General features: G+C 38.4%; 1 pseudogene; it reads right to left on the bottom strand.

Annotated features, from left to right (window-relative positions):
- Positions 1 to 464: 464 nt before the first annotated feature.
- Positions 465 to 18,179, bottom strand: LOC144373738 (thyroid receptor-interacting protein 11 pseudogene; annotated as a pseudogene).
- Between the last annotated feature and the right edge of the window lie 9,491 nt (positions 18,180 to 27,670).

Genomic DNA, 27,670 nt, shown 5'->3' on the forward strand with positions numbered 1-27,670 from the left:
ATAAACTAAATATTCTCAACGTTTTGCAACACTATATTTGGTTTTCATGTACTCTAAATCGGAGACATCCTTCTTCTGGGTTGGGTTTTTCTTGTTTCCTGTAATTACATGTATCGTTTTTATCTTAATGCCATTAAGTGAGGTTGGAACTAGTGGTTCAAGAAGGCTGCTCTGTACAGTTGCTCGCTAAAGTACATCAGAATTGATAACTGGTGATGATTATCTGCTACATTGGAACAAAATTCTATAAACAAAAAGTGCTACAAAAAACAAAACAAATTTTTTTTTTTAAAAGTACTATAGCAAAAAATCACAACAACAACAACAACTAAAGAAATAAAATAAAATACCCAGTAGCTATCCACTTACATATACCAGCTGTTTTGCTTTCTCTTTTTGTCTACAAACACATGAGTACTTTTTCAAAAGGCCATGCTGTAAAACATAAAAAAAAAAAAAGGGGTTATGGCTTCTTTAGAATAATGCTAAATATTTAGAAGATCCTGGAGTACAGCTCTGGCCCTATTGTCCGGGGACACTGGCAACGGTGTAAAGGTGGGTTTAAAAAGAGGATGCCCTGGTCCACCAAGTCCAACTCCAGCTAGGTTACTAAGAGGCACAGCTGCAGAACGTGGAACCAAGAGTGGATTCCCGTTGGTGCTTCTGCCAGCTCTTAATTTGGCTCCATCTTTAACATTTCCTGGTAAAGAGTTCTGGGAAAGAACTCTGAAGCACAGGTTGTTGATTTGGTTTCAGAGGTATGTCGGGGACACTTTTTGAAGCCCCTCCAAGCCAACTCCTCATCCACTTACCGACACCACCATAAGAATCTTTATTCAGCAAGTGCTGCATTTGGTCCTTTGGAATGTCCAGGATGCTCCCCATCAACTGCAATGCTTCAGGACGTTTGCCTTTTGGTGTCTGGAGATGAGCGATAAAAAGGTTTTGCATGAGGACTTTGTCCACTTTTCCTTCTGCGCTGTTGCCCAAAGTGGACGATTTCTGTTGTGCGTGGTCCAACATTTCTTTTCGGGGCTCCTTTTGTTTTTTCAGTTCTTCCATCTGTTCTTCCTCGAGATCTAAGTCTTCTCTCGGTCTGGAAGCAGAATCCAACAGAGCATTCGCTTGATCCAAACGTTCCCGCAGTGATGCTACTTCTCCTTCTAGCTTTTCGGCCTTGTTCTTCCATTCAGCTATTGACTGTTTTTCTTTGGCTAATTCGGCAGAATGCAGAGCTTTCTCTTCTTCTTGGAAGTGCTCTAGAACCCTTTTCAGGTTACTTGATGACAGGGCACACTGTACTTCTTGGTCCCGTAAGTGTTGAACCTCGTTTTCTCTTAGGATTTTTACTTTGGTCTCTTGAAAAATATCAGAATTCAATGTTTGAGCATCTCCTCTCTCTCCAGGCAACTGGGCTTTTAGTTCTTCAATAGTTTTCTGCAAGTTCTTAATTTCCTCCTCTAAAATTAACTGGCTATACGCAGCATTCATCTGCTCATATTGGTACTTAAATTCATCCATTTCCTCCTCCTGCTCCTGTAAAGACTGAAGTAGTTGCATTTTACGCTGGTTTTGATTTTCAGTTATATTCAGATGGTCTTGAATTTCATCTTCCAGATGATTTTTGACTATATTCAGTTGAGATACCTCCAATTCTAGTTCTGTGATAGCATCAAGAGCTTCAGGCTCAGCCACTGGTACAGCTTGATTGTGCTGTTCCCGAAGTATTTCCAGTTCTACTCGCAGATAGTTGTTTTCTGCTTTCACGTAGGTAAGACTTCTGTCCTTTCTTTCAACGGATTGCCTTAAAGTTTCATTTTCTCTTAAGGCCTGAGAACACTTATCTAAATCCTTTTGTAGTTGTGAACTTTTTTCTTCGAGTTTTTCAATAAAAACTTCTTTCTCATTTATGACTTGTGTCAATCGCTCCTCTTCTTCTATGTAAGATGCCAAAATTTCCTCAGTTTCTTTTTCATCAGCAGTCATTTGCTCAATATTCTTTTTGAGTCCTGCTATTTCAAAGTCCTTCTCTTGATTGAGTTGAAGTGCACATTCGTGTTTCAGCTTTAAGTAAGAGGTCTTCAAATTGTGTGCATTGGAGAGTTCCTCAATAGTCTGCCTGTGATTATTTGCTTCTTCCAACAGTCTTTTTTCTGCCTGGTGCAGTTTGGCTTCAGTCTCTTCTTTGTCTCTTTGGAGAGTCTCCGTGATAGTGTCTCTTTCTTGAGAGATCTGATTGTAAGCAGCAATAGATTCTTCCAACTTACGCCTTACATCGTCACGTGCTAAAATCAACATTTCATTTTCCGTCTTGAGTTCAACAGCAACTTTCGTTAAGTCTTCATTGAGCTGTTCCTCTTCAGAAAGATTTTGCCTTAGGTTGCTCACTTCAGCTTCTCGTTCTTTAAGCATGTCATCCTTCCAGTGACTGTTCGAGTCTTCGTTCAGAGAAGTTGGATACTTACTCTTAAATCCAGACAGCTCCTCTTCAAGTTGTCTAATGTGATCCTTAAGCCCCAGGTTTTCCTGCTGGAGGTTTAAACTATTTTTTTGTGACTGATTTAGCTGATCTACTAAATCTTCTACTTTACCTTCAAGCTTCTGCTTAGTTAAATGCAAATCACTGAGGCTCTGCGCATTCTCAGTTAACTTCTCCTTCTGCACATGCAACTCTTGGGATATGTTCATTTGCTCATCCTCAAGTTGACGAACTCTCTTTTTTCCGTCATCTCGATCTTGTTCCAACTTCTTGATGACAAGGTCTCCTTCATTTTGTTGTTTGGATAGCTCATCTTGTATCAAAATCATGTGCTTTGTAGCTTCCTGATTCTGATGATCCAGTTCTTCTAACTCAGCTATCAGCATTTTCTTCTCATTGATAGTCTGATTCAGTTCTTCCTCCTTTGCCTTCAAGTGAAGTTTTAAGTCTAGTAATTGTACATTCAAATTCACGTCTGTTGAAGCTCTGCTTTTCATGACTTGATAGTCACAGCTCAATTTTGACAGTGACATCTGAAGTTCCTCTTTTTCTTGACTCAATGATGACTTCTCTTTTTCTAAAGCTTCAACATGCATTTTAAGTTTCAGATTGTCTTCAGCAAGGCGGTTATCCTGGTTTAAACCACTTAGTCTCACGATTTCCTTCTCCGCATCAGCCAGGGCTCGTTGAAGCCTGAGCACTTCTTCCACTGCTGAATGCTGAGGAAGGGTTCTTCCCTTTTCTGCCACAGTAGAACTCTGCTCCCAAACTGAAATTTCATGCTGATGATCATCTATGTCTGGACTGTGGTTTGGTTGAAGAGTCTTGATAGTATTTAGTACTTTGCAGATTTCACTCGAGTCAGAATGGTGTGTTCCCTGAGCCTCAGCAATCTGCCTCGAGTGGCCAACTTCAGATTCCTGTTTTGCAACTTCAGTTGATAATCTGTTTGTTTCTTGTTGTGATACAATTATGTCACTAAAGTCCGTGTCATCATCACGAAAGGCTGAAGAATGACTACCGATCAGGGAACCGAACGGAGCCGGTGCGGTTGTTGTTGGCACACCACAAGCTCCCGAGCGTACTGATTGAGCAGCTGCCCGTAGTTGGAACATTTGATCTTGCAGTACAGTCTGTCCTGCTTTAAGATGGCTGACCTCTACCTCTTTCTGTTGCAGTTGATCTTGGCAACTTACAGACTGATGGTTTCTTTGTAGCTCTGGCGCTTCATGCTTTTCTTCCAGGTCAGTACAATACTTTTTCGGTCTTTCATTCTCACATCTTAGTGTGGAATCAGTAGTTTCCATTTCCTTTCTCCGACAATGATGTAAAGCTGCTTCTGGGTCTCCTAAGTCATCCAGAAGCATGTCCCTGGTGAGGGTGGAGCTATGGCCGGTGAGGAAAGCCAAGCTGCTCCCCACCTGAGCCAAGAAGTGGCCCAAGCCTGAGCCCAGGCCTCCAAACCAGGCCGACATCGTGGCCACTTCAGCGAGCCATCGGACCAGCTCTGAGAAGCGCGTCCATCACCATCCACTTCTCTGCCCCGAACGTCCTCCGGCGTTGCCGGGGTCAATTATGACCCAAGCGCTCAGAATTCCTCAGAGCGCGGGGTTCCTGGGGCTCCACCAACCACCAATCATCCCTCCCTGCCTGTAAACTCAGAAGCCTGTCCTGCGCTTTGACCAGGGACCTGCAGCCAGTAGCACACTCACCCCCTGCAGGGCCTCTGCTTCTTCCCTGCACTTGCCTGTCAGCTATTGGCTCACGGGATTGGGCAGGGTTGGCTGGGAGGAGCTAGAGATCCAGGAAAGTGTCCTAGTTTGAGTCCCAAGGCAGTGTGCTGTGGAGCCAGGAAGAATCAATGTTGTAGATGAAATCCAAAGGTAGTTCACTGGACAGTTCCCTCTTGTCTGGGAGAGGTGGGCTTTTTGTCCCATTCAGTTGCATTCAGTTGACGAGGTGAGGTCTCGCTCCACATTAGAGAATGGAATCTATGTAACTAAAAGTCCCCGATTCAAAAGTAAATGTCACCCCATAACACCAGCACAGACACACCCAGAATAAAAGTTGGCCAAGTATCTGGGCATCGTAGCCCAGGCGAGTTAACATATAAAATTAACCATCACAAAGTCTTAATCAGTCTCAGAATTCAAAGTATAATATGGATTAGATTTCACTAAAGAACCATCTTTACCCTTTCCAAAAGTAAAGTTTTGCTGTTAATCTATACATTTTCGAGTTCATTTGAACATTATTTGGTCCTTGTTAATTCTGATTGAAGTTTATTTAGGTGCTCAAAAATTCCGCTTAAATTTCACTTAAGAAAATTTGTTTTAGAGCCAATGGGTTGATGTCCACTTAACCTATTGTTGTTTATCAGTGCCAGATATAATCCAGGTTTCAAGAGTACAGAGTGAAATAAAAAGTTGAGAAATTTTCTACTATGGAGTAACAATCCTAAATGTAATTCCCATACCTCTGAGGATCAGAAGGAGTTAAGATAAGGCCCTGCTTTCCAAGGTGTTTAAATTCCAACAAGTTAATGAGGAGGCAGTTTTGTAGAGTTGGGGACAAAGCAAAGAGATGAAGCACGTGGGCTGTAACAGACATACCCATTGGGACCAGAGCAATTTTGGAGCTAAACTGACAGAACGCATTTATAAGACCTCTCTCACAAGCATGAGTTGAACAGTAAATGACAACATAGTGTGTAGTTCTCACCTGATGGCTGGTGCAGAGAAAGTGGCCAACAAACAGAGCCTGCTGCCACTTTGTTCCTATTTGCTTTTTGTTTTGTTTAGGATCATTTTCCTTATTACCCTTTAGAAGGGGTTTGGGTTTGCTCCCATTACTCTCTTCCCAGAGCCCATTTTCAGGAGACTCTTTTCCTTGAGCTGTTCTTTCTCTATGTCTGTTCAGGAAACAAAACCTCAAGGTGGCAGAAATAAAATTTAAAAAAAGGAAGAATTTTTGGAAAGTTAATGGTTAAGTAGATCCTAAGGATTATATGAATCACCTCATAATGTCTCTTGCCTTCGAGATAGCGGAGCAAGTAGACATAATGACTCCGATTGCTATCAGAAACTAGTGACTGCATTTGTGTCCTGGGCTAGAAAAGGAAATCTTCTTGGTCCTTCTTATTCATCTCCAAATCTGAGAGAGAAGTCAGGCCTGTGTTAGTCAGTCTCTCCTCATAAAAGACTAATATAAAAATTTAAGCCCCTCTTAGCATCTGCTGAAGTGAGAATCCACGCTGTACCCCAGCTGTGTCTACTGTTGAAGAAGGCGTCAACAATACCAAGTGTCCTTTTCTCCCTTTAGACCATTCCTCCTGTGTGTGTGTGTGTTTGTGTGTGTGAGAAGACTTTTTCATCACTTTGACAACATACCTGAGAAAATTAAATGAGTAAATATTTATTTTGGTTCAATTTCAGGCTCCATTGCTGTGGCCTGAAGTGAGGCAGATTACCATGGCAGAGAGCCTGGCTTCAAAACAGAGCTTCTCAACTCATGGAGATCAGGGAAATGGTGAGGGGAAGAGAGGACTGAGGAATATGATGTACCCGTCCAGGGAATCAACTCCAATGGCCTACCCTCCAACTAGGCCCTACCGCCCCCACAGTTTTGACCAACTCCCAATAGTCCTGTCCAATCATGAACCCATCAGTGGATTGATCCACAGATGAGGTTAGAGCTCAGGATTCGATTCACCTTTCTGTAGAGTCCGTTCTGAATGCTGGTAGATTGGGGTCCAAGCTTTCAACACATGACCTTTGGGCAACATTCCAGATCCAAATTATAGCAGGGTGCCTCCTTCTCTTTAGGTGTTCTGTGTTTGTTTATTGTTTTCAATCACAAATAATGATCCTTTTTCAGTGTAAGACCTATCACATTTGGCTTGAATCTGGTTCCAGTGGTGGTTGCTCCTCCTGCTGAAAGGCATTTCTGATCACTCAAGATTCAGTCTTCTGGCATGGTTCGCTCTGACCACAGCTGTTTGTCATTTTATATTTCTATTATGAGAGAGAAACCTACCTACTGTATTCGAAACTGACCATCCAAATGAAAGCATTTCTCTTCTTCCAAAGAGAATGTTTGGAATGTTCCTGGAAGCTATGGGGGATATGGAGGGAAAACCCCGGCTCATTCGCGAGCACATGTGACAAAAAGCATCCAATAATCATAAGGGTATCCTTATACATATATTCAGTGCCCAAAAAGCACAAGGTATTGTGATAGATACTGTGAACAACATAAAGCTGTGTTATATACATTTCCTGCTGTGAAGTGCAATTGAATACAGTCAATCAGTGGAGAAGATGTTCCATAGAGTGATCCTTGAATTATAGTACGAGGTCAGCCATTGACGACTGTGGTGGTGAGGATCTCATATGGGGCAAAAGACTGAGTAAGAAAGAATAAGCCAGAAGTAGAGAGCCCTTAATAATGTGGCTTTGTTAAAACACCGTTGAAGGTTAAAATAATGAAAGCTTTTTGAGTCTATAAACATAGGGTGATAAATTCTATGCAAGACATTAAGTTTGTACTTCTTTTAATACCTCATAATTCATTCAAACATTTTCTTATAGATTTCAGTAGAATTTTTAAATCTCTTCAATGTGGGCCTCGTCTCTTCTTGTCTCTTTTTTTAAATTTTTATTGGTTGCTCAAAACATTACAATGATCTTGACATATCATATTTCATACATTCGATTCAAGTGGGGTATGAATTCTTACTTTTACCACGTGTACAGTTTGCAGGATCACATTGGTTATACGTCCAAGTTGATACATACTGCCATACTAGTGTCTGTTATATTCTGCTGCCTTTTCTATTTATTCCCTCCCTATCCCCCCTTCTGTCCCCTCCCCTCCCATAATCTCTCTCTACCCCAGCTACTGTAATTCATTTCTCTCCTTTTTTCCCCTTTCCCCTCACATCGTCTTATATGTAATTTTGTATAACAATGAGGGTATCCTTCCATTTCCATGAAATTCCCCTTCTCTCTCCCATTCCCTCCCACCTCTTGTCCCTTCCAATTGGTAATCTTCTTTTCATGCTCTTCCAGCCTGCTCTGTTTTGAGTCCCCCTCCTTATATGAAAGAAGACATTCAGCATTTCTTTTCTAGGGATTGGCTAACTTCACTTAGCATAATCTCCTCTAATGCCATCCATTTCCCTGCAAATGCCGTGGTTTTGTTATTTTTTAGTGCTGAGTAATATTCCACCGTGTACAAATGCCACATTTTTTTAATCCATTCATCTGTTGACTGGCATCTAGGTTGGTTCCACATTCTAGCTATTGTGCATTGTGCTGCTATGAGCCTTGATGTAGCTGTATCCCTATAGTATGCTCTTTTTAGGTCTTTGGGAATAGTCCGAGAAGGGGAATAGCTGGGTCGAATGGTGGTTCCATTCCCAGCTTTCCCAGGAATCTCCATAATGCTTTCCAAATTGGCTGCACCAATTTGCAGTCGCACCAGCAATGTACAAGTGTACCTTTTCCCCCACATCCTTGCCAGCACTTGTTGTTGTTTGACTTCCTAATGGCTGCCATTCTTACTGGACTGATTTGGTGTCTTAGAGTGGTTTGAATTTGCATTTCTCTGATTGCTAGAGAGGGTGGGCATTTTTTCCGTGTATTTTTTGATTAATTGTATATCCTTCTCTGAGAAGTGTCTGTTCAGGTCCTTGGCCCATTTGTTGATTGGGTTGTTTGTTTTCTTAATGTTTAATTTTTGAGTTGTTTGTATACTCTGGATATTAGGGCTCGGCACATTTGTATTTTTAAGAATTGGCATAATCAATGAAATGTTCCGCACACGTTTGTAGGAAGATTAACATAACACTCCAGTGACAATACAGTAGTAGAAGGATTGATTTGGACTGACAAGTTGTTCAGTGAATGATATATTACCCATAAATTTGAATTCTCATTATCATAAGGAAGCAAGGTGAAAATAAGAATTTAAGAGAGTGTTGGGGATGTGGCTCAAGTAGTAGCTCCTTCACCTAGCATGCGTGAGGCATGGGGTTTGATCCTCAGCACTACCTAAAAAAATAAATAAAATAAAGATGTTGTGTCCACTAAAGGCTAAATAATCAATATTTTTAAAATAGAATGTAAAATAGTCCATAAATGTTATATACAAACTGTGAAAGTAGATTCTTCAACAGATTAATTGTCTACCTCGAACTAGAATCAGTTGCCTACTGATTTGCCTGGATGATGTTCTCAATTCTGGTTTTTTTTTTTTTTTTTTTTTTTTTTTTTTTTTTTTTTCATTCCACTGGGCAAACATCTGCAGGGCTTTCTTGATGGCAACATAGTGATTACTGAGCTCTACCCTATTAGAAATACAACTAGTTTTCAACTCATGAAAGTCTATAAAAGCCACTTTTTTAGAAGTCTCTAAACTTTGGAACTATTCAATGATACTCTATTTTTGCCAGCAATACACAATATATATATATATTTTAATGTAAAGGGCAAGGTATTGAACAGACACTTCACAGAAGAAGCAATACAATCAATCAATAAATACATGAAAAAAATGTTCAACTTCACTAGTAATGAGAGAAATGCAAATCAAAACTACTCTAAGATTTCATCTCACTTCAATCAGAATGGCAATCATCAAGAATATCAGCAACAATAAGTGTTGGCGAGGATGAGGGGGGAAAAGGTACACGTATACATTGCTGGTGGCACTGCAAATTGATGCAGCCAGTCTGAAAAGCAGTATGAAAACTCCTCGGAAAACTGGGATCGGAAGCACCCTTTGACCCAGCTATCCCACTCATTGGTTTATAACTAGAGGACTTAAAATCAGTATACTAAAAATTCATTAAATTTCATTTAAATTAATACAATTTAACAAAGTGAATTTAAATAACATTTAATATAGATTAAGTCATTGAATATTAACGATATAATAAAAATATTAATAAAATTAATTTTAATAAAAATCCTCTTAGTGGTTTTAGAAACTACAGGTATCAGAGAAATATTAGCTATATATTCTACTTTTGTCTGCTGTCTCATTTTGCCTAACGTAAGCTAGAAACTTTTGTTTATCTTTTATCTTAATTTACCAAGATGAAAATGGGAAGACAAAACACCCAGTAGCTACACACATCAGCTTTTCCTTTGTTTTTTCTAAATTTTGCCTTAACATTGACATTATTTTATCCAGTATCCAGGTATTATGTTTTTATGTTAAAAGCATATGCCGTTTGATTTCAATCTCTTTTCAAATACATATATCTAAATCCCTGTTGCTTCTGTCATACTCACCAGATGACTATTATAGTCTTTTAATTTAATCCCATCTTGATTTTTGCTTTAATCTAACAATTATTTGGAATTGTTTCTATGGCCCTAATTTCATTGTATATGGAATTTTTTTTTTTTTTTTGAGGATTCAAAATTCTTCTAATTTTAGATGCACAAGGAATTGCAGCGTGTGTGATAACACCTTTACGGAATTGGCTGGCGTTTTCATTGTGGTCTAGGGCATGGTAAATTTTGGTGGCTGTAGCCTGTGTGTTTGAACATGATATGTAGTTTTGTGTGCATGGTACAACTTCTTGGTATAGCTACTCAGGCTTCTTAAGTGCATTACACAGCTCTTCTCTATCCCCTCCCTGCTTGTTGGTGGTTCCTTGTTTGGGTTCTGAGAGAGGGATGTTCAGTTTATGCCTTTTATTCTGCAGGGTTTCCCATGTTTTTACTCTATATACCCCACGGTGTGGTACCCCAGATAACTATCTTATTGTTGTCCTGTGCTCTGTGATCCCTGGTATGTAATACTGAAAGCATGAAGCAGCCTGTTACCTCTCAGCTTCTGCAAGTGAACTGTTTTCTTGCACGTTGTATATTTGCTTTTGTCTTTTCAACTTGATCTACTCTTTCATAATCTATTTTTGTGTTCATTTTTTGAAATTCTCATTCTTATTTTGGATCACTCAGCATTTTCAAATGTCCTCTTCTAATTTCTATGAAGATTTGGTGGTAGAAGGAGAAAGAGAGGTGAAACATGCTCATTTTCAGCCTTTAAGATTGAACTTCAAATCTTAGTGTAGTTTTGATTTTCACTTCTCTAAGTGCTAGTGATGATGAGCATATTTGCATCTATTTGTTGATTAATTTTATATCATCTTGGGAGAAGTGTCTGTTCAGGTCCGTGGCCCATTTATTGAATGGGTCATTTTATTTATTTATTTATTTGTATTTATGTATGTATGTATGTGTGTGTGTGTGTGTGTGTGTGTGTGTGTGTGTGTGTGTGTGTATTTAGGTTTGTGAGTTCTTTCTATACCCTAGAGATTAGTGCTCTATCTGATGTGTGATGGGGCAAAACTTTTCTCCCAAGATGTAGGATCTCTATTCACCTCCCAGATTGTTTGTTTTGTGGAGAAGAAACTTTTTTAGTTTGCATCTATCTCATTTATTGATACTGGATTTTAATTCTTGTGCTATAGGAGTCTTATTAAGGAATTTTGGGACTAATCCCATATGATTGGAATTAGGGCCTACTTTTTCTTCTGTTACATGCAAGGTCTCTGGTTTTATTCCTAGGTCCTTGAATCATTTGAGTGGAGTTTTGTGCATGGTGAGAGATAGGGGTTTAATTGCACCTCCCTCCAGTTAGAATGTCAGCGATTTTTGAAAATGGCAGCTATTATGAAGACAACAACAATAAGTGTTGGTGAGGATTTCAGGAAACATGTACACCCCTACACTGTCGGTGGGACTGTAGATTGGTGCAGCCAATATGGAAAGCAGTTTGGAGATTCCCTGGAAATTTGGGAGTAGAACCACCATTTGACCTAGCTATCCCTCTTTTTGGTCTATACCCAAAGGACTTAACAACTGCAAACTACAGGGACACAGCCACATCAATGTTTATAGCAGCAAAATTCACATTAGCTAAATTGTGGAAACAACTTAGTAGATGAATGCATAAAAAATGTGGCATTTATACACAATTAATATTACTCAGATACTTACCCTCTCGCTCAGTCCAGGAGACGCTAGCGACCTTCACTACCTCTGTCAGAGCCTGGTTGGGACAGCTGGTGCCTCGGAGAGGACAGGCTGATCCTGCCTGCCTCCCATGTACCCTTTGTCACAGGGAGCGACATTAATGTGAGACCAAATAAAATCCAGTCATAGACATTAATAGAATATCTCAAAAAAGTATTTAATAAAAAGGCTAGCAAATACAGGGTCTTTAATGAAACTTTAATAAAATTTATGAGACAAGGAAACTGAAAGCACAATATTTTCTTAGGAACTTTTCTGTTTGGTGTTATTCTTTACAATATAGAAGCTTTTCCTAAGAATGCAGGGAGTATGAAATTTCTAAGGCTATCTTGCTGTTTTCTCCATTAAACCCCTTGTCTTTAAAAAAAAAAAAAAAATCTTGAATCTATATTAATCTTTGTGATTTTCTGAGTACCTGTATAACATATTTTTCTCAAGAATGCAGTGAGGTCGCCGTTTCCAAGAGCTCTTAAATTCAGAAATATAAGAAGTGTGTTTCCAGGCATTGAAACCCAAAGGCTCACCTAGACACAATGGAGTGAGCAGAATATATAAAAATCTCTCATGACAAATCTGAACTCTGCTTTTCCCAACCATGTGAAGTCTACTGGAATCAGATTCCAAGTAATTTGGCAAGTGGAAGCCAAATATATAGTTTGATATTCTTCTCGGGAGTAAGCCGTGTGATGTTACAGGAAGGCAGATTTTAGTGCTGCATTTCTGATTGTATCCCCCCAAAAGTTGTTCCATGCATATCATGCAAGAATGTAACCTCCAAAAAATGAATAAATAAAAAAGAGGAAATTTGACGTAAGAAGGCTGGATAATATTTGCATGTTCGTGTGTTTTTACCACACATCATACCTTCTTATTTCTTCCTTGCTCTGATTTGAAGCATATGCTTTCATTTTTCATTTTGGCTTACTATGTTATCACTTAATAATAATTCAGTAAATTTACTTAGAACAAGAAAGTCACGTAATGACTCATGTCTTAGAGATGCTTTCAAATAAAAGTAATTGTGCATTTTGTACCATAGAGTATTCCCAGTGTTTCCTAGAATTGTTGCAACTGACGCTGGAAGCTTTGAAATAGAGCAGGAGGCATAAGGGCTGTGGCTTGTGACCCTTCCCAAAGTATGTAAGATTGATAGACATTGAATGCAGATAAAGAACTATGCATCATTGAATTTTTTCCTGTCACTAAAATGCTAGTAGAGCTCAAGGAATTGTGAGTCTCTTTGTCTACAGTACAGGAAAAATAAGAAATTTAAAGACTTGAGTTCCATACAATTTCTGATAACATACCTTAGGTTCTCAGCTTAAAAACACAAAAAGAGAAATGTCATCATTTTCCATAGCATTTGGAAACTTTACTATCAGAGCTCATCAGTTCTCAGACATTTATATGTTTTGAATACTTGGCCAATGTGACTTTGGGATGCGTCCTCCAGTTGTTGTTTCAGTGATTTTGTTCATGCCTAACAACTGGTGGCATCTTAATTTTGGTCAAATAATGTAAATGTTAAGGTCAAATTTAGAAATAAGAAAGGAAAAGCTGATATGTGTGTAGCTACTAGGTGTTTTTCTTCCTTTTTTTTTTTTTTTTTTTTTTTATTTTTGTAAAGTAAAACAAAAGATAAACCAAAAGGTTCTAGCTTAAGTTAGGTAAAATCAAAGAGGAGAAAAAAGAAGATAATGTTGCTAATACTTCACTGCCACCTGTAATTTCCAAAACAACTAAGAGCATTTTTATTAAAATTAACTTTATTGACGTTTATATTAAGTTATATAGTCGATATTAAATAATTCAATCTATATTATGTTAAATTTACTTTGTTAAATTGTATTAATTTAAATAAAATTTAATGAATTTTTAAATATAAATCATACTATAATTTAATATAAATGGAATTTATATTAAATTATCAATAAATTTAATATTTATTGATAATTTAATATAAACAAAATCAATTAATAAAATAAATTTAGATCAAACCATAGTATTAATAAAAGAAATTTAAATAATACTACTAATAAGATTAATTTAAATTAGATTAATTTATATTAAATGATAGTGTAATTTGTATTTCAAAATATATTAAATTTTGTTTAAATTAATTTTAATAAAAAGGTTCTGAATGGTTTTAGAAACTACAGGTGTCGGAGAAGTATGTGCTATGCAATCTGCTTTTTCTCTTCTCTGATTTCACCTACTTAAGCTAGAAACTTTTGATTCATCTTTTACCTTAATTTATCAAAAGGTTGTAACTACTCCTATTTTAAAGCTTTTCATCTTTCAAAAACTGTTGTTAGCTTATTTCTCTCCCCAACTTGTTTTGATCCAATGTTTTATAGAATGTGTTTATAAGAATTATTGTAGAGCCCCCAATAGTATGTAGATAAGCAGTCCAGATATTTAATGATACATTCCTACTAATTAACTTTTCCATTGGCAATGGATCACGTGATCCCACTTTGGGGTTGACTCATAGAAATACTCTTCCTTCTGGACATGTTTATCATCTGGAAAACTGAATTAATGTGGAGTGACTTTCGTAGAGAAATGGAAATCGGCAAAATGGATAGGGGTCATAGAATTTGGATTCAAGGCATCTTAGAATTTATCCACTAAGCTTCCTGTTTAGGTCCTCCCTATTGGAATTTTCGCTTGGTAGTTGTACAATGTTATCTTGGATAAACTAAATATTCTCAACGTTTTGCAACACTATATTTGGTTTTCATGTACTCTAAATCGGAGACATCCTTCTTCTGGGTTGGGTTTTTCTTGTTTCCTGTAATTACATGTATCGTTTTTATCTTAATGCCATTAAGTGAGGTTGGAACTAGTGGTTCAAGAAGGCTGCTCTGTACAGTTGCTCGCTAAAGTACATCAGAATTGATAACTGGTGATGATTATCTGCTACATTGGAACAAAATTCTATAAACAAAAAGTGCTACAAAAAACAAAACAAATTTTTTTTTTTAAAAGTACTATAGCAAAAAATCACAACAACAACAACAACTAAAGAAATAAAATAAAATACCCAGTAGCTATCCACTTACATATACCAGCTGTTTTGCTTTCTCTTTTTGTCTACAAACACATGAGTACTTTTTCAAAAGGCCATGCTGTAAAACATAAAAAAAAAAAAAGGGGTTATGGCTTCTTTAGAATAATGCTAAATATTTAGAAGATCCTGGAGTACAGCTCTGGCCCTATTGTCCGGGGACACTGGCAACGGTGTAAAGGTGGGTTTAAAAAGAGGATGCCCTGGTCCACCAAGTCCAACTCCAGCTAGGTTACTAAGAGGCACAGCTGCAGAACGTGGAACCAAGAGTGGATTCCCGTTGGTGCTTCTGCCAGCTCTTAATTTGGCTCCATCTTTAACATTTCCTGGTAAAGAGTTCTGGGAAAGAACTCTGAAGCACAGGTTGTTGATTTGGTTTCAGAGGTATGTCGGGGACACTTTTTGAAGCCCCTCCAAGCCAACTCCTCATCCACTTACCGACACCACCATAAGAATCTTTATTCAGCAAGTGCTGCATTTGGTCCTTTGGAATGTCCAGGATGCTCCCCATCAACTGCAATGCTTCAGGACGTTTGCCTTTTGGTGTCTGGAGATGAGCGATAAAAAGGTTTTGCATGAGGACTTTGTCCACTTTTCCTTCTGCGCTGTTGCCCAAAGTGGACGATTTCTGTTGTGCGTGGTCCAACATTTCTTTTCGGGGCTCCTTTTGTTTTTTCAGTTCTTCCATCTGTTCTTCCTCGAGATCTAAGTCTTCTCTCGGTCTGGAAGCAGAATCCAACAGAGCATTCGCTTGATCCAAACGTTCCCGCAGTGATGCTACTTCTCCTTCTAGCTTTTCGGCCTTGTTCTTCCATTCAGCTATTGACTGTTTTTCTTTGGCTAATTCGGCAGAATGCAGAGCTTTCTCTTCTTCTTGGAAGTGCTCTAGAACCCTTTTCAGGTTACTTGATGACAGGGCACACTGTACTTCTTGGTCCCGTAAGTGTTGAACCTCGTTTTCTCTTAGGATTTTTACTTTGGTCTCTTGAAAAATATCAGAATTCAATGTTTGAGCATCTCCTCTCTCTCCAGGCAACTGGGCTTTTAGTTCTTCAATAGTTTTCTGCAAGTTCTTAATTTCCTCCTCTAAAATTAACTGGCTATACGCAGCATTCATCTGCTCATATTGGTACTTAAATTCATCCATTTCCTCCTCCTGCTCCTGTAAAGACTGAAGTAGTTGCATTTTACGCTGGTTTTGATTTTCAGTTATATTCAGATGGTCTTGAATTTCATCTTCCAGATGATTTTTGACTATATTCAGTTGAGATACCTCCAATTCTAGTTCTGTGATAGCATCAAGAGCTTCAGGCTCAGCCACTGGTACAGCTTGATTGTGCTGTTCCCGAAGTATTTCCAGTTCTACTCGCAGATAGTTGTTTTCTGCTTTCACGTAGGTAAGACTTCTGTCCTTTCTTTCAACGGATTGCCTTAAAGTTTCATTTTCTCTTAAGGCCTGAGAACACTTATCTAAATCCTTTTGTAGTTGTGAACTTTTTTCTTCGAGTTTTTCAATAAAAACTTCTTTCTCATTTATGACTTGTGTCAATCGCTCCTCTTCTTCTATGTAAGATGCCAAAATTTCCTCAGTTTCTTTTTCATCAGCAGTCATTTGCTCAATATTCTTTTTGAGTCCTGCTATTTCAAAGTCCTTCTCTTGATTGAGTTGAAGTGCACATTCGTGTTTCAGCTTTAAGTAAGAGGTCTTCAAATTGTGTGCATTGGAGAGTTCCTCAATAGTCTGCCTGTGATTATTTGCTTCTTCCAACAGTCTTTTTTCTGCCTGGTGCAGTTTGGCTTCAGTCTCTTCTTTGTCTCTTTGGAGAGTCTCCGTGATAGTGTCTCTTTCTTGAGAGATCTGATTGTAAGCAGCAATAGATTCTTCCAACTTACGCCTTACATCGTCACGTGCTAAAATCAACATTTCATTTTCCGTCTTGAGTTCAACAGCAACTTTCGTTAAGTCTTCATTGAGCTGTTCCTCTTCAGAAAGATTTTGCCTTAGGTTGCTCACTTCAGCTTCTCGTTCTTTAAGCATGTCATCCTTCCAGTGACTGTTCGAGTCTTCGTTCAGAGAAGTTGGATACTTACTCTTAAATCCAGACAGCTCCTCTTCAAGTTGTCTAATGTGATCCTTAAGCCCCAGGTTTTCCTGCTGGAGGTTTAAACTATTTTTTTGTGACTGATTTAGCTGATCTACTAAATCTTCTACTTTACCTTCAAGCTTCTGCTTAGTTAAATGCAAATCACTGAGGCTCTGCGCATTCTCAGTTAACTTCTCCTTCTGCACATGCAACTCTTGGGATATGTTCATTTGCTCATCCTCAAGTTGACGAACTCTCTTTTTTCCGTCATCTCGATCTTGTTCCAACTTCTTGATGACAAGGTCTCCTTCATTTTGTTGTTTGGATAGCTCATCTTGTATCAAAATCATGTGCTTTGTAGCTTCCTGATTCTGATGATCCAGTTCTTCTAACTCAGCTATCAGCATTTTCTTCTCATTGATAGTCTGATTCAGTTCTTCCTCCTTTGCCTTCAAGTGAAGTTTTAAGTCTAGTAATTGTACATTCAAATTCACGTCTGTTGAAGCTCTGCTTTTCATGACTTGATAGTCACAGCTCAATTTTGACAGTGACATCTGAAGTTCCTCTTTTTCTTGACTCAATGATGACTTCTCTTTTTCTAAAGCTTCAACATGCATTTTAAGTTTCAGATTGTCTTCAGCAAGGCGGTTATCCTGGTTTAAACCACTTAGTCTCACGATTTCCTTCTCCGCATCAGCCAGGGCTCGTTGAAGCCTGAGCACTTCTTCCACTGCTGAATGCTGAGGAAGGGTTCTTCCCTTTTCTGCCACAGTAGAACTCTGCTCCCAAACTGAAATTTCATGCTGATGATCATCTATGTCTGGACTGTGGTTTGGTTGAAGAGTCTTGATAGTATTTAGTACTTTGCAGATTTCACTCGAGTCAGAATGGTGTGTTCCCTGAGCCTCAGCAATCTGCCTCGAGTGGCCAACTTCAGATTCCTGTTTTGCAACTTCAGTTGATAATCTGTTTGTTTCTTGTTGTGATACAATTATGTCACTAAAGTCCGTGTCATCATCACGAAAGGCTGAAGAATGACTACCGATCAGGGAACCGAACGGAGCCGGTGCGGTTGTTGTTGGCACACCACAAGCTCCCGAGCGTACTGATTGAGCAGCTGCCCGTAGTTGGAACATTTGATCTTGCAGTACAGTCTGTCCTGCTTTAAGATGGCTGACCTCTACCTCTTTCTGTTGCAGTTGATCTTGGCAACTTACAGACTGATGGTTTCTTTGTAGCTCTGGCGCTTCATGCTTTTCTTCCAGGTCAGTACAATACTTTTTCGGTCTTTCATTCTCACATCTTAGTGTGGAATCAGTAGTTTCCATTTCCTTTCTCCGACAATGATGTAAAGCTGCTTCTGGGTCTCCTAAGTCATCCAGAAGCATGTCCCTGGTGAGGGTGGAGCTATGGCCGGTGAGGAAAGCCAAGCTGCTCCCCACCTGAGCCAAGAAGTGGCCCAAGCCTGAGCCCAGGCCTCCAAACCAGGCCGACATCGTGGCCACTTCAGCGAGCCATCGGACCAGCTCTGAGAAGCGCGTCCATCACCATCCACTTCTCTGCCCCGAACGTCCTCCGGCGTTGCCGGGGTCAATTATGACCCAAGCGCTCAGAATTCCTCAGAGCGCGGGGTTCCTGGGGCTCCACCAACCACCAATCATCCCTCCCTGCCTGTAAACTCAGAAGCCTGTCCTGCGCTTTGACCAGGGACCTGCAGCCAGTAGCACACTCACCCCCTGCAGGGCCTCTGCTTCTTCCCTGCACTTGCCTGTCAGCTATTGGCTCACGGGATTGGGCAGGGTTGGCTGGGAGGAGCTAGAGATCCAGGAAAGTGTCCTAGTTTGAGTCCCAAGGCAGTGTGCTGTGGAGCCAGGAAGAATCAATGTTGTAGATGAAATCCAAAGGTAGTTCACTGGACAGTTCCCTCTTGTCTGGGAGAGGTGGGCTTTTTGTCCCATTCAGTTGCATTCAGTTGACGAGGTGAGGTCTCGCTCCACATTAGAGAATGGAATCTATGTAACTAAAAGTCCCCGATTCAAAAGTAAATGTCACCCCATAACACCAGCACAGACACACCCAGAATAAAAGTTGGCCAAGTATCTGGGCATCGTAGCCCAGGCGAGTTAACATATAAAATTAACCATCACAAAGTCTTAATCAGTCTCAGAATTCAAAGTATAATATGGATTAGATTTCACTAAAGAACCATCTTTACCCTTTCCAAAAGTAAAGTTTTGCTGTTAATCTATACATTTTCGAGTTCATTTGAACATTATTTGGTCCTTGTTAATTCTGATTGAAGTTTATTTAGGTGCTCAAAAATTCCGCTTAAATTTCACTTAAGAAAATTTGTTTTAGAGCCAATGGGTTGATGTCCACTTAACCTATTGTTGTTTATCAGTGCCAGATATAATCCAGGTTTCAAGAGTACAGAGTGAAATAAAAAGTTGAGAAATTTTCTACTATGGAGTAACAATCCTAAATGTAATTCCCATACCTCTGAGGATCAGAAGGAGTTAAGATAAGGCCCTGCTTTCCAAGGTGTTTAAATTCCAACAAGTTAATGAGGAGGCAGTTTTGTAGAGTTGGGGACAAAGCAAAGAGATGAAGCACGTGGGCTGTAACAGACATACCCATTGGGACCAGAGCAATTTTGGAGCTAAACTGACAGAACGCATTTATAAGACCTCTCTCACAAGCATGAGTTGAACAGTAAATGACAACATAGTGTGTAGTTCTCACCTGATGGCTGGTGCAGAGAAAGTGGCCAACAAACAGAGCCTGCTGCCACTTTGTTCCTATTTGCTTTTTGTTTTGTTTAGGATCATTTTCCTTATTACCCTTTAGAAGGGGTTTGGGTTTGCTCCCATTACTCTCTTCCCAGAGCCCATTTTCAGGAGACTCTTTTCCTTGAGCTGTTCTTTCTCTATGTCTGTTCAGGAAACAAAACCTCAAGGTGGCAGAAATAAAATTTAAAAAAAGGAAGAATTTTTGGAAAGTTAATGGTTAAGTAGATCCTAAGGATTATATGAATCACCTCATAATGTCTCTTGCCTTCGAGATAGCGGAGCAAGTAGACATAATGACTCCGATTGCTATCAGAAACTAGTGACTGCATTTGTGTCCTGGGCTAGAAAAGGAAATCTTCTTGGTCCTTCTTATTCATCTCCAAATCTGAGAGAGAAGTCAGGCCTGTGTTAGTCAGTCTCTCCTCATAAAAGACTAATATAAAAATTTAAGCCCCTCTTAGCATCTGCTGAAGTGAGAATCCACGCTGTACCCCAGCTGTGTCTACTGTTGAAGAAGGCGTCAACAATACCAAGTGTCCTTTTCTCCCTTTAGACCATTCCTCCTGTGTGTGTGTGTGTTTGTGTGTGTGAGAAGACTTTTTCATCACTTTGACAACATACCTGAGAAAATTAAATGAGTAAATATTTATTTTGGTTCAATTTCAGGCTCCATTGCTGTGGCCTGAAGTGAGGCAGATTACCATGGCAGAGAGCCTGGCTTCAAAACAGAGCTTCTCAACTCATGGAGATCAGGGAAATGGTGAGGGGAAGAGAGGACTGAGGAATATGATGTACCCGTCCAGGGAATCAACTCCAATGGCCTACCCTCCAACTAGGCCCTACCGCCCCCACAGTTTTGACCAACTCCCAATAGTCCTGTCCAATCATGAACCCATCAGTGGATTGATCCACAGATGAGGTTAGAGCTCAGGATTCGATTCACCTTTCTGTAGAGTCCGTTCTGAATGCTGGTAGATTGGGGTCCAAGCTTTCAACACATGACCTTTGGGCAACATTCCAGATCCAAATTATAGCAGGGTGCCTCCTTCTCTTTAGGTGTTCTGTGTTTGTTTATTGTTTTCAATCACAAATAATGATCCTTTTTCAGTGTAAGACCTATCACATTTGGCTTGAATCTGGTTCCAGTGGTGGTTGCTCCTCCTGCTGAAAGGCATTTCTGATCACTCAAGATTCAGTCTTCTGGCATGGTTCGCTCTGACCACAGCTGTTTGTCATTTTATATTTCTATTATGAGAGAGAAACCTACCTACTGTATTCGAAACTGACCATCCAAATGAAAGCATTTCTCTTCTTCCAAAGAGAATGTTTGGAATGTTCCTGGAAGCTATGGGGGATATGGAGGGAAAACCCCGGCTCATTCGCGAGCACATGTGACAAAAAGCATCCAATAATCATAAGGGTATCCTTATACATATATTCAGTGCCCAAAAAGCACAAGGTATTGTGATAGATACTGTGAACAACATAAAGCTGTGTTATATACATTTCCTGCTGTGAAGTGCAATTGAATACAGTCAATCAGTGGAGAAGATGTTCCATAGAGTGATCCTTGAATTATAGTACGAGGTCAGCCATTGACGACTGTGGTGGTGAGGATCTCATATGGGGCAAAAGACTGAGTAAGAAAGAATAAGCCAGAAGTAGAGAGCCCTTAATAATGTGGCTTTGTTAAAACACCGTTGAAGGTTAAAATAATGAAAGCTTTTTGAGTCTATAAACATAGGGTGATAAATTCTATGCAAGACATTAAGTTTGTACTTCTTTTAATACCTCATAATTCATTCAAACATTTTCTTATAGATTTCAGTAGAATTTTTAAATCTCTTCAATGTGGGCCTCGTCTCTTCTTGTCTCTTTTTTTAAATTTTTATTGGTTGCTCAAAACATTACAATGATCTTGACATATCATATTTCATACATTCGATTCAAGTGGGGTATGAATTCTTACTTTTACCACGTGTACAGTTTGCAGGATCACATTGGTTATACGTCCAAGTTGATACATACTGCCATACTAGTGTCTGTTATATTCTGCTGCCTTTTCTATTTATTCCCTCCCTATCCCCCCTTCTGTCCCCTCCCCTCCCATAATCTCTCTCTACCCCAGCTACTGTAATTCATTTCTCTCCTTTTTTCCCCTTTCCCCTCACATCGTCTTATATGTAATTTTGTATAACAATGAGGGTATCCTTCCATTTCCATGAAATTCCCCTTCTCTCTCCCATTCCCTCCCACCTCTTGTCCCTTCCAATTGGTAATCTTCTTTTCATGCTCTTCCAGCCTGCTCTGTTTTGAGTCCCCCTCCTTATATGAAAGAAGACATTCAGCATTTCTTTTCTAGGGATTGGCTAACTTCACTTAGCATAATCTCCTCTAATGCCATCCATTTCCCTGCAAATGCCGTGGTTTTGTTATTTTTTAGTGCTGAGTAATATTCCACCGTGTACAAATGCCACATTTTTTTAATCCATTCATCTGTTGACTGGCATCTAGGTTGGTTCCACATTCTAGCTATTGTGCATTGTGCTGCTATGAGCCTTGATGTAGCTGTATCCCTATAGTATGCTCTTTTTAGGTCTTTGGGAATAGTCCGAGAAGGGGAATAGCTGGGTCGAATGGTGGTTCCATTCCCAGCTTTCCCAGGAATCTCCATAATGCTTTCCAAATTGGCTGCACCAATTTGCAGTCGCACCAGCAATGTACAAGTGTACCTTTTCCCCCACATCCTTGCCAGCACTTGTTGTTGTTTGACTTCCTAATGGCTGCCATTCTTACTGGACTGATTTGGTGTCTTAGAGTGGTTTGAATTTGCATTTCTCTGATTGCTAGAGAGGGTGGGCATTTTTTCCGTGTATTTTTTGATTAATTGTATATCCTTCTCTGAGAAGTGTCTGTTCAGGTCCTTGGCCCATTTGTTGATTGGGTTGTTTGTTTTCTTAATGTTTAATTTTTGAGTTGTTTGTATACTCTGGATATTAGGGCTCGGCACATTTGTATTTTTAAGAATTGGCATAATCAATGAAATGTTCCGCACACGTTTGTAGGAAGATTAACATAACACTCCAGTGACAATACAGTAGTAGAAGGATTGATTTGGACTGACAAGTTGTTCAGTGAATGATATATTACCCATAAATTTGAATTCTCATTATCATAAGGAAGCAAGGTGAAAATAAGAATTTAAGAGAGTGTTGGGGATGTGGCTCAAGTAGTAGCTCCTTCACCTAGCATGCGTGAGGCATGGGGTTTGATCCTCAGCACTACCTAAAAAAATAAATAAAATAAAGATGTTGTGTCCACTAAAGGCTAAATAATCAATATTTTTAAAATAGAATGTAAAATAGTCCATAAATGTTATATACAAACTGTGAAAGTAGATTCTTCAACAGATTAATTGTCTACCTCGAACTAGAATCAGTTGCCTACTGATTTGCCTGGATGATGTTCTCAATTCTGGTTTTTTTTTTTTTTTTTTTTTTTTTTTTTTTTTTTTTTCATTCCACTGGGCAAACATCTGCAGGGCTTTCTTGATGGCAACATAGTGATTACTGAGCTCTACCCTATTAGAAATACAACTAGTTTTCAACTCATGAAAGTCTATAAAAGCCACTTTTTTAGAAGTCTCTAAACTTTGGAACTATTCAATGATACTCTATTTTTGCCAGCAATACACAATATATATATATATTTTAATGTAAAGGGCAAGGTATTGAACAGACACTTCACAGAAGAAGCAATACAATCAATCAATAAATACATGAAAAAAATGTTCAACTTCACTAGTAATGAGAGAAATGCAAATCAAAACTACTCTAAGATTTCATCTCACTTCAATCAGAATGGCAATCATCAAGAATATCAGCAACAATAAGTGTTGGCGAGGATGAGGGGGGAAAAGGTACACGTATACATTGCTGGTGGCACTGCAAATTGATGCAGCCAGTCTGAAAAGCAGTATGAAAACTCCTCGGAAAACTGGGATCGGAAGCACCCTTTGACCCAGCTATCCCACTCATTGGTTTATAACTAGAGGACTTAAAATCAGTATACTAAAAATTCATTAAATTTCATTTAAATTAATACAATTTAACAAAGTGAATTTAAATAACATTTAATATAGATTAAGTCATTGAATATTAACGATATAATAAAAATATTAATAAAATTAATTTTAATAAAAATCCTCTTAGTGGTTTTAGAAACTACAGGTATCAGAGAAATATTAGCTATATATTCTACTTTTGTCTGCTGTCTCATTTTGCCTAACGTAAGCTAGAAACTTTTGTTTATCTTTTATCTTAATTTACCAAGATGAAAATGGGAAGACAAAACACCCAGTAGCTACACACATCAGCTTTTCCTTTGTTTTTTCTAAATTTTGCCTTAACATTGACATTATTTTATCCAGTATCCAGGTATTATGTTTTTATGTTAAAAGCATATGCCGTTTGATTTCAATCTCTTTTCAAATACATATATCTAAATCCCTGTTGCTTCTGTCATACTCACCAGATGACTATTATAGTCTTTTAATTTAATCCCATCTTGATTTTTGCTTTAATCTAACAATTATTTGGAATTGTTTCTATGGCCCTAATTTCATTGTATATGGAATTTTTTTTTTTTTTTTGAGGATTCAAAATTCTTCTAATTTTAGATGCACAAGGAATTGCAGCGTGTGTGATAACACCTTTACGGAATTGGCTGGCGTTTTCATTGTGGTCTAGGGCATGGTAAATTTTGGTGGCTGTAGCCTGTGTGTTTGAACATGATATGTAGTTTTGTGTGCATGGTACAACTTCTTGGTATAGCTACTCAGGCTTCTTAAGTGCATTACACAGCTCTTCTCTATCCCCTCCCTGCTTGTTGGTGGTTCCTTGTTTGGGTTCTGAGAGAGGGATGTTCAGTTTATGCCTTTTATTCTGCAGGGTTTCCCATGTTTTTACTCTATATACCCCACGGTGTGGTACCCCAGATAACTATCTTATTGTTGTCCTGTGCTCTGTGATCCCTGGTATGTAATACTGAAAGCATGAAGCAGCCTGTTACCTCTCAGCTTCTGCAAGTGAACTGTTTTCTTGCACGTTGTATATTTGCTTTTGTCTTTTCAACTTGATCTACTCTTTCATAATCTATTTTTGTGTTCATTTTTTGAAATTCTCATTCTTATTTTGGATCACTCAGCATTTTCAAATGTCCTCTTCTAATTTCTATGAAGATTTGGTGGTAGAAGGAGAAAGAGAGGTGAAACATGCTCATTTTCAGCCTTTAAGATTGAACTTCAAATCTTAGTGTAGTTTTGATTTTCACTTCTCTAAGTGCTAGTGATGATGAGCATATTTGCATCTATTTGTTGATTAATTTTATATCATCTTGGGAGAAGTGTCTGTTCAGGTCCGTGGCCCATTTATTGAATGGGTCATTTTATTTATTTATTTATTTGTATTTATGTATGTATGTATGTGTGTGTGTGTGTGTGTGTGTGTGTGTGTGTGTGTGTGTGTGTATTTAGGTTTGTGAGTTCTTTCTATACCCTAGAGATTAGTGCTCTATCTGATGTGTGATGGGGCAAAACTTTTCTCCCAAGATGTAGGATCTCTATTCACCTCCCAGATTGTTTGTTTTGTGGAGAAGAAACTTTTTTAGTTTGCATCTATCTCATTTATTGATACTGGATTTTAATTCTTGTGCTATAGGAGTCTTATTAAGGAATTTTGGGACTAATCCCATATGATTGGAATTAGGGCCTACTTTTTCTTCTGTTACATGCAAGGTCTCTGGTTTTATTCCTAGGTCCTTGAATCATTTGAGTGGAGTTTTGTGCATGGTGAGAGATAGGGGTTTAATTGCACCTCCCTCCAGTTAGAATGTCAGCGATTTTTGAAAATGGCAGCTATTATGAAGACAACAACAATAAGTGTTGGTGAGGATTTCAGGAAACATGTACACCCCTACACTGTCGGTGGGACTGTAGATTGGTGCAGCCAATATGGAAAGCAGTTTGGAGATTCCCTGGAAATTTGGGAGTAGAACCACCATTTGACCTAGCTATCCCTCTTTTTGGTCTATACCCAAAGGACTTAACAACTGCAAACTACAGGGACACAGCCACATCAATGTTTATAGCAGCAAAATTCACATTAGCTAAATTGTGGAAACAACTTAGTAGATGAATGCATAAAAAATGTGGCATTTATACACAATTAATATTACTCAGATACTTACCCTCTCGCTCAGTCCAGGAGACGCTAGCGACCTTCACTACCTCTGTCAGAGCCTGGTTGGGACAGCTGGTGCCTCGGAGAGGACAGGCTGATCCTGCCTGCCTCCCATGTACCCTTTGTCACAGGGAGCGACATTAATGTGAGACCAAATAAAATCCAGTCATAGACATTAATAGAATATCTCAAAAAAGTATTTAATAAAAAGGCTAGCAAATACAGGGTCTTTAATGAAACTTTAATAAAATTTATGAGACAAGGAAACTGAAAGCACAATATTTTCTTAGGAACTTTTCTGTTTGGTGTTATTCTTTACAATATAGAAGCTTTTCCTAAGAATGCAGGGAGTATGAAATTTCTAAGGCTATCTTGCTGTTTTCTCCATTAAACCCCTTGTCTTTAAAAAAAAAAAAAAAATCTTGAATCTATATTAATCTTTGTGATTTTCTGAGTACCTGTATAACATATTTTTCTCAAGAATGCAGTGAGGTCGCCGTTTCCAAGAGCTCTTAAATTCAGAAATATAAGAAGTGTGTTTCCAGGCATTGAAACCCAAAGGCTCACCTAGACACAATGGAGTGAGCAGAATATATAAAAATCTCTCATGACAAATCTGAACTCTGCTTTTCCCAACCATGTGAAGTCTACTGGAATCAGATTCCAAGTAATTTGGCAAGTGGAAGCCAAATATATAGTTTGATATTCTTCTCGGGAGTAAGCCGTGTGATGTTACAGGAAGGCAGATTTTAGTGCTGCATTTCTGATTGTATCCCCCCAAAAGTTGTTCCATGCATATCATGCAAGAATGTAACCTCCAAAAAATGAATAAATAAAAAAGAGGAAATTTGACGTAAGAAGGCTGGATAATATTTGCATGTTCGTGTGTTTTTACCACACATCATACCTTCTTATTTCTTCCTTGCTCTGATTTGAAGCATATGCTTTCATTTTTCATTTTGGCTTACTATGTTATCACTTAATAATAATTCAGTAAATTTACTTAGAACAAGAAAGTCACGTAATGACTCATGTCTTAGAGATGCTTTCAAATAAAAGTAATTGTGCATTTTGTACCATAGAGTATTCCCAGTGTTTCCTAGAATTGTTGCAACTGACGCTGGAAGCTTTGAAATAGAGCAGGAGGCATAAGGGCTGTGGCTTGTGACCCTTCCCAAAGTATGTAAGATTGATAGACATTGAATGCAGATAAAGAACTATGCATCATTGAATTTTTTCCTGTCACTAAAATGCTAGTAGAGCTCAAGGAATTGTGAGTCTCTTTGTCTACAGTACAGGAAAAATAAGAAATTTAAAGACTTGAGTTCCATACAATTTCTGATAACATACCTTAGGTTCTCAGCTTAAAAACACAAAAAGAGAAATGTCATCATTTTCCATAGCATTTGGAAACTTTACTATCAGAGCTCATCAGTTCTCAGACATTTATATGTTTTGAATACTTGGCCAATGTGACTTTGGGATGCGTCCTCCAGTTGTTGTTTCAGTGATTTTGTTCATGCCTAACAACTGGTGGCATCTTAATTTTGGTCAAATAATGTAAATGTTAAGGTCAAATTTAGAAATAAGAAAGGAAAAGCTGATATGTGTGTAGCTACTAGGTGTTTTTCTTCCTTTTTTTTTTTTTTTTTTTTTTTATTTTTGTAAAGTAAAACAAAAGATAAACCAAAAGGTTCTAGCTTAAGTTAGGTAAAATCAAAGAGGAGAAAAAAGAAGATAATGTTGCTAATACTTCACTGCCACCTGTAATTTCCAAAACAACTAAGAGCATTTTTATTAAAATTAACTTTATTGACGTTTATATTAAGTTATATAGTCGATATTAAATAATTCAATCTATATTATGTTAAATTTACTTTGTTAAATTGTATTAATTTAAATAAAATTTAATGAATTTTTAAATATAAATCATACTATAATTTAATATAAATGGAATTT

This window comes from Ictidomys tridecemlineatus, unplaced genomic scaffold (assembly GCF_052094955.1).
Source record: "Ictidomys tridecemlineatus isolate mIctTri1 unplaced genomic scaffold, mIctTri1.hap1 Scaffold_4685, whole genome shotgun sequence".
Classification (NCBI taxonomy): Eukaryota; Metazoa; Chordata; class Mammalia; order Rodentia; family Sciuridae; genus Ictidomys; species Ictidomys tridecemlineatus.